Genomic DNA, 13,152 nt, shown 5'->3' on the forward strand with positions numbered 1-13,152 from the left:
GTAGTGATAACTGATAACATGACAAACTCAAATTTATCTACAAGATTTCATCTTTTTCCCCAGCTTAAGTCAGAAATATGAGAGTACAATTACAAATATATTAAAATTTAAATCACATAGAACTTAGAAGAAAATCCAATACAAAACTATATGTTGTTTTTTATTTTAGAATACATTATATTAATGGTACACATTGGAAATATCAATACAGCTTGCCAATAAACATTGAAAAATTCTGGAGCATTATTTTTGCTGCTTCTGATAAATGTTCAGAAATTATAAAAATTTAGATAAAGTAATAACTCTTAATTTTTCAGTTAAACTGTGATACAAATGTTGCAAACATATAAACATTATATGGGCTGGTGAGCCAAAGACAAATCATAGAAAAAAATATTCCAGATAACAATATGAGAGGAAACAAATGAATAAGCCTAGAGAACAAGTATATTAGTTTCTTCAAATTTAAATTCATGTGTTCTTATAAATCTATTATTACTTAGGTTGTTGTAATTACTTTCTTTTACAGTTAAGGGTTACTTACTTATGTTGTTTTTTTCACTATGATGATCTTAAAGGTATTCTTCAAAATTATGCACTGATACATTTGATTTTGTGTCCCACTCTGTAGAAAATCTATGCATATTTTAATTAAAGTTAAAACAAATTTAAGAGAATTTTGAATGCACTGAATTGAATGTAATGCAAGGATAATAAATGTATCTCCTTATGACTCTATATGTATTACTAATGCCTTGTTGAAAATACACAGATAAGGATATTTTCTGCATTTGTTACTTATGATACTTTATATTCAAGTTGCATCAAGTGCTTTTGAAATGATATGTCTTATTCTTATAGTTGTTATTTTTATTATCTAGTCTTTATATAAGCATTGTTATATTAATATTTATGTGGAACACAGAGGTAGTAGCACATGCCTGCAATCCCAGCTATTTGGGAGGCTAAGGCAGGAGGATCAATAGTGTAAGGTCAGTGTGGACAATATAAAAACACCTTGTCTCAAAATAATATTGAAAATGGAATGGGGGTGCTGTTCAGTTTTTCAGTTCTTGCCTAGCATGTGCAAGACTTTGTAATTAATTTCCAGTACTGGAAAATAATTAAATATAAATGTATTTGTATGTATATGTATATATGATATACAAATTTTAATAAAATATAATTTACACAGAAGGGATAAAATATAGTCATGGATCATTGTATATGTTTGAACACTTCAAAGAAGCCAAAAATTAGGAGGTGAGAAATGCAATTTTGTGAATTTTCCTGGATTATAGGCATGAGTAAACAGGTGGTTGTATCTGTCTCATAAATAAAAAAGGCAGATGATCTCCAAGAGGAATCTTGGAAACATTTGTTACTTTGCAAAATGTACCATAATCCTTTACCGTGCCTATATGTCCATTTCTTATAGACGACTCAGAACATTTCCAACTCCATACTATATGCAGTTGGCAAATTTGGAATTGAATATATGTCTATTAGAAGATCTTCCAGTTTTTTGGATGATTACTTGGAAAACTGAAACAAAGATACAAAGTGTTTTTGTGTCATTAACTAAAATTGAAGTGATAAGGTGACATAATTATTACATAATCTGCATACATTAATTCATATTATCATATTTTAAGGATATTATTCTTTATCATCCATACATAGATCTTCCCTCATTGGCACTTTTAAACTTTGAGTCTAGCAATGTACAAATCTCCTTTTCAAGAGAGCACATTAAGACAGGCACTATCCTCTCTCAGAATTGAAAACTATAAAATTATTAAATACCTGAGATCTATATCACACAGTTGTTCTCATTAATATCATTTATATATTCTAATTCTGTAGAGAGCTTTATTATATGTTTCTCTGAAAAGATCACTCCCACATACTGTCCTCCGCAAAATTTCCTACCTTGTAAATGCACAAATAACGTTGAAAAATAATTACGGAGGAATCTTTGACATTCTTAAATTCAGCTTCTGTAACTTTCCTTTTGCTCTGAACTGTTAGCCATCTTCATTATTTTAGGAATAGGAATTCATTGTGTCGGGGTGAATGGGTGTGAGTGTATGACACAATGCTACAAATCTAACAATTTTTAATTTAAACCTTCCCATGTTTCCACTATTAAACTTAAAGAATTCTAAACTGGAAGCTCTGGAATTGGAATTATTCATTAATGCTTTCCAATCAAAATGGGTAATTTATATCTCCCTGGGCTAGAATATAGCCTTGAAACTAACAGTTGTGCCACATAAATTGGCATCCATTTACTTATGTTATACAGTCAAATGTTGGAGAAAGAAACTTTACGATGCCCTTGAATGATGGGAGAAGAACAGTGTTCACTCCTTGCAGAGAATTCTCAAGTGGCTAGGATAACCCACAAAATTATAAATGCAAAATAAGCCTAATTTCCTGACACTGAAATTTACATAATACAAGATTATAGGAAAGAACTGCCATATGAGAAAAAAATACACCAGAATTAAAATAAGTCATGGAATGGGAAAGTGGAGCATTCCATTCTTTGCTAATAATAAGAAATGTCCTTGTTCTCCTCAAAGTCTCCATTTATACACTCTAATATTCATATTAATAGTACCATCTGCAAAGTCAGGGAAATTCTCTTTTGGCTTTTGGATCCAGGTTAATGAAAGACTGCTGGCCAAAAGGTCTTAAATTTGTCTTGAAACTGACTAAAACTTACTCAGGCTTCCCGACAGGCCACTGACGTCCCTCTTACATGGCCTTAGCAGAATCTATATGATTCCCCTATCCCTTTTCCTTGAGAAATCAGTTAAGAATATTTATAATTGAAAAAATAAATATTTTCCTGGTCCTTTTAGATGTAATTCTTTTTAAAGACCTCTTACAACATTTACATTTAGGGCTGTAGTTTTTTGAGAATTTGGGAGCCACCCTTTTGAAAAGTAATCATCAGGGAAGCTTGAATCCCTATCCTGCAGTCTCTGGGAAGATAGGAAACTTACATTTGTAGGGGTCTGGCTCCCATTTGGGTTAAGACACTCTGACATGAATATAAAAGAAAGCTTACTTTCCCCATGCAGAAAGGCAATCAGCAAATATGGAAATTCTATGTTTTCTCTATTCTGGCACTTAAAATATCTCCCTCTTCTTGTTTCAAGGGTGCTGAGTTCACACTGCCTTCTTGTTTCCTACCTTTTCTGCAATATCCTTGAACACATTCTGTTTTAATTGTTTAATTATGGGAGGGTCATTTTTTGTGTGTTGAAAGTGTAAAACACTCTAGTGTAGACTATGGCCTCTTATAAGAAAGAACTCTATATTAACCTGTATGAAGAAAACCACATATCAAAACTCTATGTCATACACCCTCAGTTGGTACAATTTTACTTAATAAACGAATAGAATCTTAGCAGCAACCAGAGGAGAGTAGAAAGAAATAAGATAAATCCACTTGAATTTCTTTTTAATATATTTTATTTGTTTTTCAGTTATACATGACAGTAGAATATATGTTGACAAATTATTTATACATAGAGTATAATTTATTCTATTTAGGATCCCACTCTTGTTGTTGTACATGATATGGAGTCGCCCTGGCTGTGTATTCAAACACAAGGCTTGGAATGTTCTGTCCAATTAATACTATTGTTCAATTCCCTTTGTATTCTCCAAGGGATTTCTATTCTTCCTATTCCCATAATCCTTTGTTTTGGGTTAGTATTCACATATGAGAGAGAACATTTGGCCTTTGGTTTTTTGGAATTGGCTTCTTTCACTTAGCATTATATTCTCAATCCATCCATTTACTGGTAAGTGTCATTATTTCATTCTTCTTATGTCTGAGTAATATTCCACTGTGTATATGTACCACATTTTCTGTATCCATTTATCCGTTGAAGGACACCTAAGTTTGTTTCATAGCTTTGCTATTCTGAATTGTGCTGCTGTAAACATTGATGTGGCTACATCACTGTAGCATATAAAGTCTCCTTCATATATACCAAGGAGTGGGATAACTGGGTAAAATGGTGGTTCTATTTCATAAGGAATCTCGGCAATGTTTTCTCTAGTTGAACCAATTTTCAGTACCACCAACAATGTATGAGAGTAATTTTCTCCCCACATCCTTCGAAAATTTATTGTTACTTGTATTCTTTGTAACTGTCATTCTGACTGAAGGGAGATAGAATCTCAGTGTAGTTTTAATTTGTATTTCTCTAATTGCTAGAGATGTTGCACAATGACCATTCATATTTCTTATTCTGTGAAGCTTTTTTTTAGTTCCTTTGCCAATTTGTTGATTGGGTTATTTATTTTCCTGGTGTCGAGTTTTTTGAGTTCTTTATATATCCTAGAAGTTAATGCCTTTTCTGAGGTATAGGTAGTAAAGGTTTTCTCCCATTGTGTATGATCTCTCTTCACATTCTTGATTATTTCCTTCTATTTGATACCATTCCATTTATTCATTCTTGGTTTTACTTCTTGCATTTTAGAAATATTCTTAAGAAAATTGGATCCTAAGCCACCATCATGGAGAACTGAGCCCACTTTTGATTCTAGTAAGTGTTCCACCTGCATTTCTCATGGATTACTGTGAAGGAACTAAACGTTTCTGGTTTAAGGATAAAGTTTCTTCATCAATAAATACTTGAGAAGCAAATACTGCAACTTAGTCAAATTAGAGAGTGATCTATTATTTGTGTTTGAATGTATGCCATTTAAGAACATTATCAGATATATAATGACAAAAGTTTTCTAGCTGCATTAATTATATATACAATTTAAAAACAAAAATCTGGAACGGGCTTGGTATGACAACCACAATGATGTCATTTCTAGAAGTCATTCCTGAGAAAAATCTCACTATCTTCTATAACTGTATCTCAGTGTTAAAAGTAAAAACTATGTTGTTTCACTTTTATTATTCTCTTTTAAATTAAGATTATATTTCAGTTTTATACAAGGAAAAATAGTAAATGCATTATAAGACATCATTTTTTTCCTTTCATTAAACAAAACTTATTTTACAATTCTAAAATATAATTTTTGTTTATATATTTCTACCCCAAAAGGAAAGGAATCTTTTGATTTTTAGATATTTAAGAATTACTGACTGAAATAAAGATAGTAATATGAGAATTTGTAAAGTCTGGAATTTTGAGTTGAAAAAATATTGTTTCAATCTCTGAATGCAGTGTTAAAATCTATTTCAGAGGCAGGAATGGTGGCCTTTACCTATAATCCCAGTGTCTCACAGGCTGACGAAGAAAATCACAAATTTAAGCTTATTCCCAGCAATTTAGTTAGACCCTAAGCAAATTAACAAGTCCCTGTCTCAAAATAAAAATAAATAAAATAAAGAACTACAAAAGTGACTCAGTGGTTAAATGACCCTGGGTTCAGTGTTCAGTACAGAAACAAACAAACAAAAAAAGCAAAAAGAAATAATGATGAAAAAATTAAGCTATTTACAACCTAAGTGGCTTTAAAATGTAGTAGTCTTATTCACAGTCCTTATGACTGAATGGACTTATTGAATAGTTCTTGCAGAGGATTTCTCACATGCCTGTACCCAGATGGAAGCTGGTCTGTAGAACCTTGTGGGGGCTGCACCAAGATTATTAACTTATGTGACTGAAGGGGATGAATCGTCCCTGAGACATCAGTGGAACTAATAGCACACATTCACCAAACCTCTGCTTTCAGTTCGCGCTTATCAATGTCTGATTGTTCTGTAGTTCCTGTGTTCTGGAAAGTAGCATCACAAAAATATGTATGTAAAGGCAGAAGGTTTAGGCAAAGGCTGAAAAAATATTTTTCTGTAGCCATAAGTATGGCTGATGTTTCATTTAAACTGTACTGAAAAATATTTTACAAAAGATTAAAATATGTCAAAGAAAAAAAAAAGAGCATAATCAATGAGTGTGTATGATTTTCAGTAGAAACATTGAAAAATAATTATTGTAGAATATTTTATTACAATTATTCAAACAAAAAACAAACAAACAGTGATTTGGGGTAATTTTGTTCGACAGCACTCTATAGTTTACCCTAAAAAGTAGCCTCAACATTACATATTTTTACATCAAATTTGTAAGAAAAAAAAGTAATAACAGAAGTTATTTATTTAAGGAACATAGGTATGTCAAAGTAAAATTTTATGATTTTTAGAGTTTTTATTTTCATATTTACTTAAGTGCTATAATTTTCTATATGATTTTGGATTTAATCAGAATTTCACATATCATAATAGCAAATCTGATTCATTTTTTGAAAAATATATAACTTACAAGTAGGGTAACAATTATTAATTTTTAGTATGTTTTCAAAGTTTTTCACTATATGATACCAAATAATTTTCTGTACTCCAGAAATAGACCCTATATCCAATACCAAAATTCCTCTCATCTCCCATTTCCTGAACCCTTAGAAACCACTGTTCTACCTTTTGTCACTGAGTATTTGTCTATCATGGAAATTTCCTGTTGTATAAAAATACAAGGCGTTTGAGTCTGGTGTCATTGATGAAACATAGTTTCATCTATGCTGTAGTATGTAACAGTACATAATTACTGCTATAACCAAACTCATTTCATTGTATGAATATGTTCAATTTTATTGTCCACTAAGCAACTGATGGTCATTTGGGTTGTTCCTATTTGAGGGTCATTAAGCTTGTTATGTTTTGAAGGTCCTCTCCACAACTCAAGTTGAAATTTCACTGCCATTGTAGTGGTATTAAAATATGGGTCTTTTAAGAAGTGATGAGGCCATATCTACCACACCCTCAGGAGCAGATGAATGTCATTATCATAGAATGGATTTGTGATCAAGGGAGTGGTTTCCTTATGCAAAGGTCTGAAAGTTCAGCCCTTCCCTCTCTTGCTGTCTGACATATGTTTTCTTGACTCTCTGCCATAATGATGTGGCTGGCATGACTACCCCACCCAATATTGGCACTTCTAAACAAACAGAAACATGAGCCAAGTAAACATTTATTATTTAGACATAACCAAATTTGTGCTATTCTGGCAGAGCAGCAGAAAATGGGCTGAGACAAGATTGCTATGGATATTATTTGTGTACAAATAAATTTTTAGAATGTTTCTAACTGTATGGCTGGGTTTTATGGTAATAACCATTTGAGGAATTTTCAAACTGTACTTCAAAGTGGAATGCACCGTTTTATACCTGTCCAGTGATGTAAAAGGGTTCCAATTTCTCTATATAATCTTCAACACTTGTTATTGTTCAGGGTTTTTGTTATTATTATAGCTACCCTAATGAGTTTAAAGCATTATCTCACTGTGATTTTTACATGAATTTCCTATGTGGTGAATGAGTTTGGATTTATTTTCAGTTGTTTATTGGGCACTTATATGTGTTATTTGGAGAAATATCTATTCAAATGTTTTGCCCATTTTAGTTGTGTTATTTATCTTTGTATTATTGAATTATTAAGTAATTTATATATTAAGGGTACTACACTTTTTTTCTTTTTCTTTCTTTCTTTTTTGATAATTCTGGGGATTGAACCCATGGCCTTGTGCAAGTGAGACAAGCACCCTACCAACTGAGCTATATCCCCAGTTCAATACTGGACTTTTATCAAATATATAATATGAAAATATTTTCAAAAATTCTGTGGCTTATTCTTTCACTTTCTTGATAGTTTAAGCACCGAAGTTCTTATTTCTAGTTGTGATGCAGTCCAAATATTTGTGGCTCTTGCTTTTGATTTTATATCTAAGAAAGCATTGCCAAAAAGACATTCATGAATTTAACCATCTATATTTTTTCCTGAGAGTTTTATAATTGTTGTTATTACAGTTGAGTCTTTGATCTGTTTAAAATTAACTTTTGTTTATAGTTTAAGGTAGAAATCCAGTTTTTTTTTCTTTTGTATGTGGATAGCCAGCTGTCCCCACAAAATATTTTGAAAATACTTTTCTTCCTCATTGAATTACCTTTGCACCCTTGTCAAACAACAGTTGTTCTGGAATCTGAATTCTAGTTATTGATCTATATGTCTACCAGAACCATATGGTCTTTAATATTGTAGTTTTGTAGTGAGTTATTAAATCAGAAAGTTTGAATCATCCAACTGTATGACTTAGACTGAGATATCTTACTAAATTATTTGTATCCCATTGTATTGATCAAAAATGAATCACACCAGAATGAACTGAAGTAGAATAATGGAATAAATACTAGAGTACATGATTCAATAGGGTATTTATTTGAAAGTGAATACTTGAAAGAAAGATCAAGCCTTGCAGCTGGAGAAAATGCCCCTTTATTGAGGAACAACTCTGCATATTTATAGAGCCAGGGGAGGTTTGACAGTTGGCATGGGGTGCTTTTTGATTAGTGGGTAAGGATCAGGTGAGCCAGCAGGGCTAGTCTGATTGGTGGGTAAGGATCAGGTGAGCAAGCAGGGCTCACCATTGGACAACAGGATCATCTGAGCCAACAGGGCTCACCATTGGACAGCAGGATCATGTGAGCCAGAAGGGCTCGCCATTGGAGGGCTCTTCTTGGGGGATGGGGATGTTAGTCTTTGGATCGACTCCCAACAATACCTCCTAAGAGGAGAACAGGCCCAGAAATAGTTTCCCTGGAACTACAGATTTCTCAGCATGGAAAACACTCTTTTGTGAGTAGTCTGCCCATAGAGGTAACATTATTATAAAATGCTAAATTGAGAACATAAATAATAGAGTATATTTAGGTATTTTAGGTATATTATTTAAAAAAATACTCACAAGTAGTGTTTTTGCTATCACTTGTTACATTGTTTTACTTTAAACAGAATCAAAATAAAGAGGGACATGATCATCCTTATTTGCCTAATATAAAGTACATTTCAAGGTTTTTTTCAGAGCATGGGAGTTAAAAGTATAGTTTTCTTTAAAACTTAACTAATTTTTATTTTATACTAGCTGAGAAATTACCAAATCTGCATTTTTAAGTGTAAATCTTACTATATGATGGTCAGTATGAAGTTTCTTCCACATGAGTGTTTCAGAGAAAATTAACCCATCGTGTATACTAACTATAGATTAAAATTAAAATAAACAAGAAACACACCCTTCAAAATTATCATCATATCTATTTTTTAAAAAAGCTAAAAATATCTTAATTGAATAACAAAAATATTCAGGGAAATCATCATAAAATGTATTAATACAAATGTCAATTTAAAAAATAAGGAAGTGCAAGAGGTAAATGCCTATTTATTTTTATTTTAACATTAGAGGTGAATTTAGCTATGTCATTGTTATTAAAATAATATTAGGGAAACATAGTTATTGATCCCATTAAATAGTATGCATATTATTAAGTACTTTTTAAGTATTAAATTAATGACTTTGTTTGAAATACATAGGCTTTAAAAGATTGGACAAGAACAGTTAATGTACAATTATATTATCAACATAATGTTATGTTTGTAAATTGCAAATTTTACAGAGAAATATTTTAGATAAATATGTAAAAGAAGATTAAAAACATCAGCTTACAGTTGGAGTAATGTGACTAAAAGTTTAATATAAGAAAACAACACACTTGTTTAGAAAGCGGATAGTTGAGTTATTCTTAAAACAAGAGGACAAAGAAACCTTCATAAAATTATAACTAGGCTATATTTAAACTACAAAAATATGAAATGATAAACATACTATTTATATGAAATGACCATAAGGAAGCTTAAATGAGAAGCACTGGTTGGGATGGTAAACAAGCAAATGAACAAAAAATCCAGGGATAATGTGGAAGACAGACAGAAAAGAGAATGTCAAAAAATGAGAACAAAAACAAAAAACTAAGTTTAGAGCCATGAACAGGGCATGTACTAAATGACACTGATGTAGCACTTAATAAAAAGGTAATGTTCAAAGGACATTCAACAGCTAAAAAAAAATAATAATAATGGATTTCATTTAAATGGTCAAATGATCTGAATAGACCTTTCTCAAAAGAAGGTATACAAATTATAGACAAGCACGTGAAAAAATTCTCATCATCCCTAGCTATTAGGAAAATACAAATTGAAACAGAATGAGATACCATTTCACCACAGTCAGAATGGCTGCCATAAAGACAGTTGAAGATAACAAGTGATATTGAGGATGTGGATGAAAGAGAGCTTCTATAAATCGTTAGTGGGTTATGCCAACGGGTACAGCCATTACAGAAAACAATATTGAAGTTCTTCTAATAACAAACAAAAATTATATCAACTGTATGATCCACCTATCTCTCTTTGGGGTATAGATCCAAAGGAATTAAAATTAACAAATCAAAGAAATACCCACAGTCCTCTGCTTATTGCAGCACTATTTAATTAACAGATATGTCTATAAGCAAAGGAAAGGATAACAAAAATGAAGTTCACATACACAATGAAATGCTATTTAGCCAGAAAATAAATGAAATGCTGTGTTTTGCCACCAAATGGAACTAAAAGATGTTATGTTAAGTGAGATCAGGCAGACACAGGAAGATAGATATAGCATGTCCCCGACTCATGTGGAAGTTTCCCAAAAGTTTTTCTCATGAAAGAATAAATTAGAACAGGGATTGATAGAAAACAGGAAAGAGTAGAGTAGAGAAGGAATGGTGAGATTTTGAATAATTGGCACCAAAATATAGTTAGATGTGAGGAATAAGTTCTAGAGTTCTATGACATGGTGGGGTAACAACAGTTTAAGATAAATCAGCATGTGTTTTATGAAGAAATAGATGAGTTCAAAGTCTCCAAACAGAAAGAACTTATGAGGAGATGAAATGGTAATTGCTATTACACATTGTATATACATGTATTGAATTATCACACGGTATCCTATAAATGTGTACTCAGTATAAGTCAATTAAAGGAAAAAGAAAAAAAATAACAAAAAGGACATTCAGAACAGAATGTGATGCAAGATTTTTGGAGATGGTTTGTATAAACAATTCTGAGTAGACTTAACAAGGAACCAAGAAAAGTGGTACTGTCAGAAAAAAATATGAGGATGATTGAAATAATTTCTGTATTTACTTTTTTTAGAAAGTGAGATTGACCATTTTAAAAATACTTAAGGTTGTTATATAAATGCAGATAAATATTTCAAAATTTGATTTTGTGGATATTTTATGTTCTTTTGTGCTTCGCTCAATAAAACACTAATAAAAACACAGTAAGAAAAATCCAAATTCATTTCAGTCACATAGACCTTGAGCATAACCAACCTCCTCTCTAATTGCTTACATAGTGGCTAACTTTTTCTTCATGTTTTGTAGTGTATGTTACCACATCTTGTTCATTTTTAAACCAAAATGAAAGCAACTGAAGATATCTTCTGTACACTGTAATGATCCTGGTTCATTTGCATTGTTTACTTTTTTTTATTATCACCCATTTTGATTTCAAGAAAGTTGTGTATATTTCCAATAGAAATTATGCAAATTTATTGTAACACCTACATTGAAAGGGCTGCTAGAGAAAATGTGGAAGAAATAACTTACAGATGACAAGATCTTCTGATGTGCCAAGTGGCTCTTCACTTAGGTTGTGAATATACTATTCAATTTTATGCTATTTTCTTTCTCAAACAGAATAGGTTTTGTGAAAGGTAAAATGCTTTCCTCTCAACTCACCAGCAATGATAAGAAGCAAATTCATACAATCATGGTATAATAAGATGTTTCTTTCTGTCTTCACATCATACTTAGGGGGGTGAGAATGAGGGTTTGCTGACATTTTCTACTCACTAACACAGGAAATCAACTGCAGCAAAAAAATATAATTTTCACCAAGTCACTCACCAGGATTATATTGGATACTTTTATTTCTTTTATGTGTTTTATAAGCTTGAGGAAAGATAGGCTTTACAAAAATATTCAAATTCAAGATGTATCCTTTTGGATATGAAGTAGTTGTGACCTTTATTCATAGAGATATAGCAATTAACTAATTAATATAGTAATTAATATTTACAACTAAGCTATATCACACATCCAATTAAGTTGTTTTCTTCAAATTTTTCATACTGATAATAGAGAAAGTTCATTAATACCTTAAGAAGGTAGTGTGGTGGGAAAGGTCAGGAAAAGTCTGCCATTCAAGACAATCCAAGACAATCAGAAAACAATTGCATGACACTCGTAAACTTGAATATTCTTTCTGATATGTGGGGAAGAATAGAAGTTCACCGGATTAGACAAAGGGGGAAGGAAGAGAAGGGAAGGAAATGGGAATAGGAAAGGCAGTAGAATGAGTCAGACATAACTTTCCTATGATCATATGTGAACACATGACCAGTGTAACTCCACATCATGTACAACTACAAGAATGGAATCCTAATTAGAACATTATACTCCATGTACGTAAAATATGTCAAAATACACTCTACTTCCATGTATATATATATATATATACATATATATATATATATATATATATGTATATATATATATAAATTAAACAAATAAAAACCTAAAACAATTACAAGCTTTCTTTTCCTCTCTGTTTCTCTTACTCAGAATACACTCCTGTTTCAAGAATAGAATTTTAGAATCACATAAAACAACTTATATTTCTGAAAATTTTCTCTTTCCACACACCAAATCTGTTTCTTTATTTCTGTATTTTTTCATATTGCTTTGGATATCAGTGTGATATTGATTTAATGAATATTTTATTAACTGGGAGGATTTACAACAATGATTATTTGGTAACAAATTATTAGAAAGAAAATATGGGTCTATTTCAGGCGAATTGTCTTAAGATAATTGAATACACTTTTTTTTTTTTTAGGTTTTTAGTTGTCAATGGATCTTTTATTTTATTTATTTATTTTTATGTGGTGCTGAGGATTGAAAGCAGGGCTTTGTGCTGAGGGCTTCACACATGCCAGGTAAGTGCTGTAACACTGAGCCACAATTCCAGCCCTTGAATACACTTTTGACAATAGTGGATATGTTTAACTGAAGACGCAAAATAGAAGATAACTATGATTTAAAGTAAAAGAAAAAAAATGTGAAAATAAGTCTTAACTTTATTTCGTTAACACATTATTTTTTCTATTTCTTAAAATATTTCCCAACTTTCATTTTTTATTATATCTCCAGTATTCATTTATGATACCTAGATCCTCT

The sequence above is a fragment of the Marmota marmota genome, unplaced genomic scaffold (genome assembly GCF_001458135.2).
Source record: "Marmota marmota marmota unplaced genomic scaffold, marMar, whole genome shotgun sequence".
Taxonomy (NCBI): domain Eukaryota; kingdom Metazoa; phylum Chordata; class Mammalia; order Rodentia; family Sciuridae; genus Marmota; species Marmota marmota.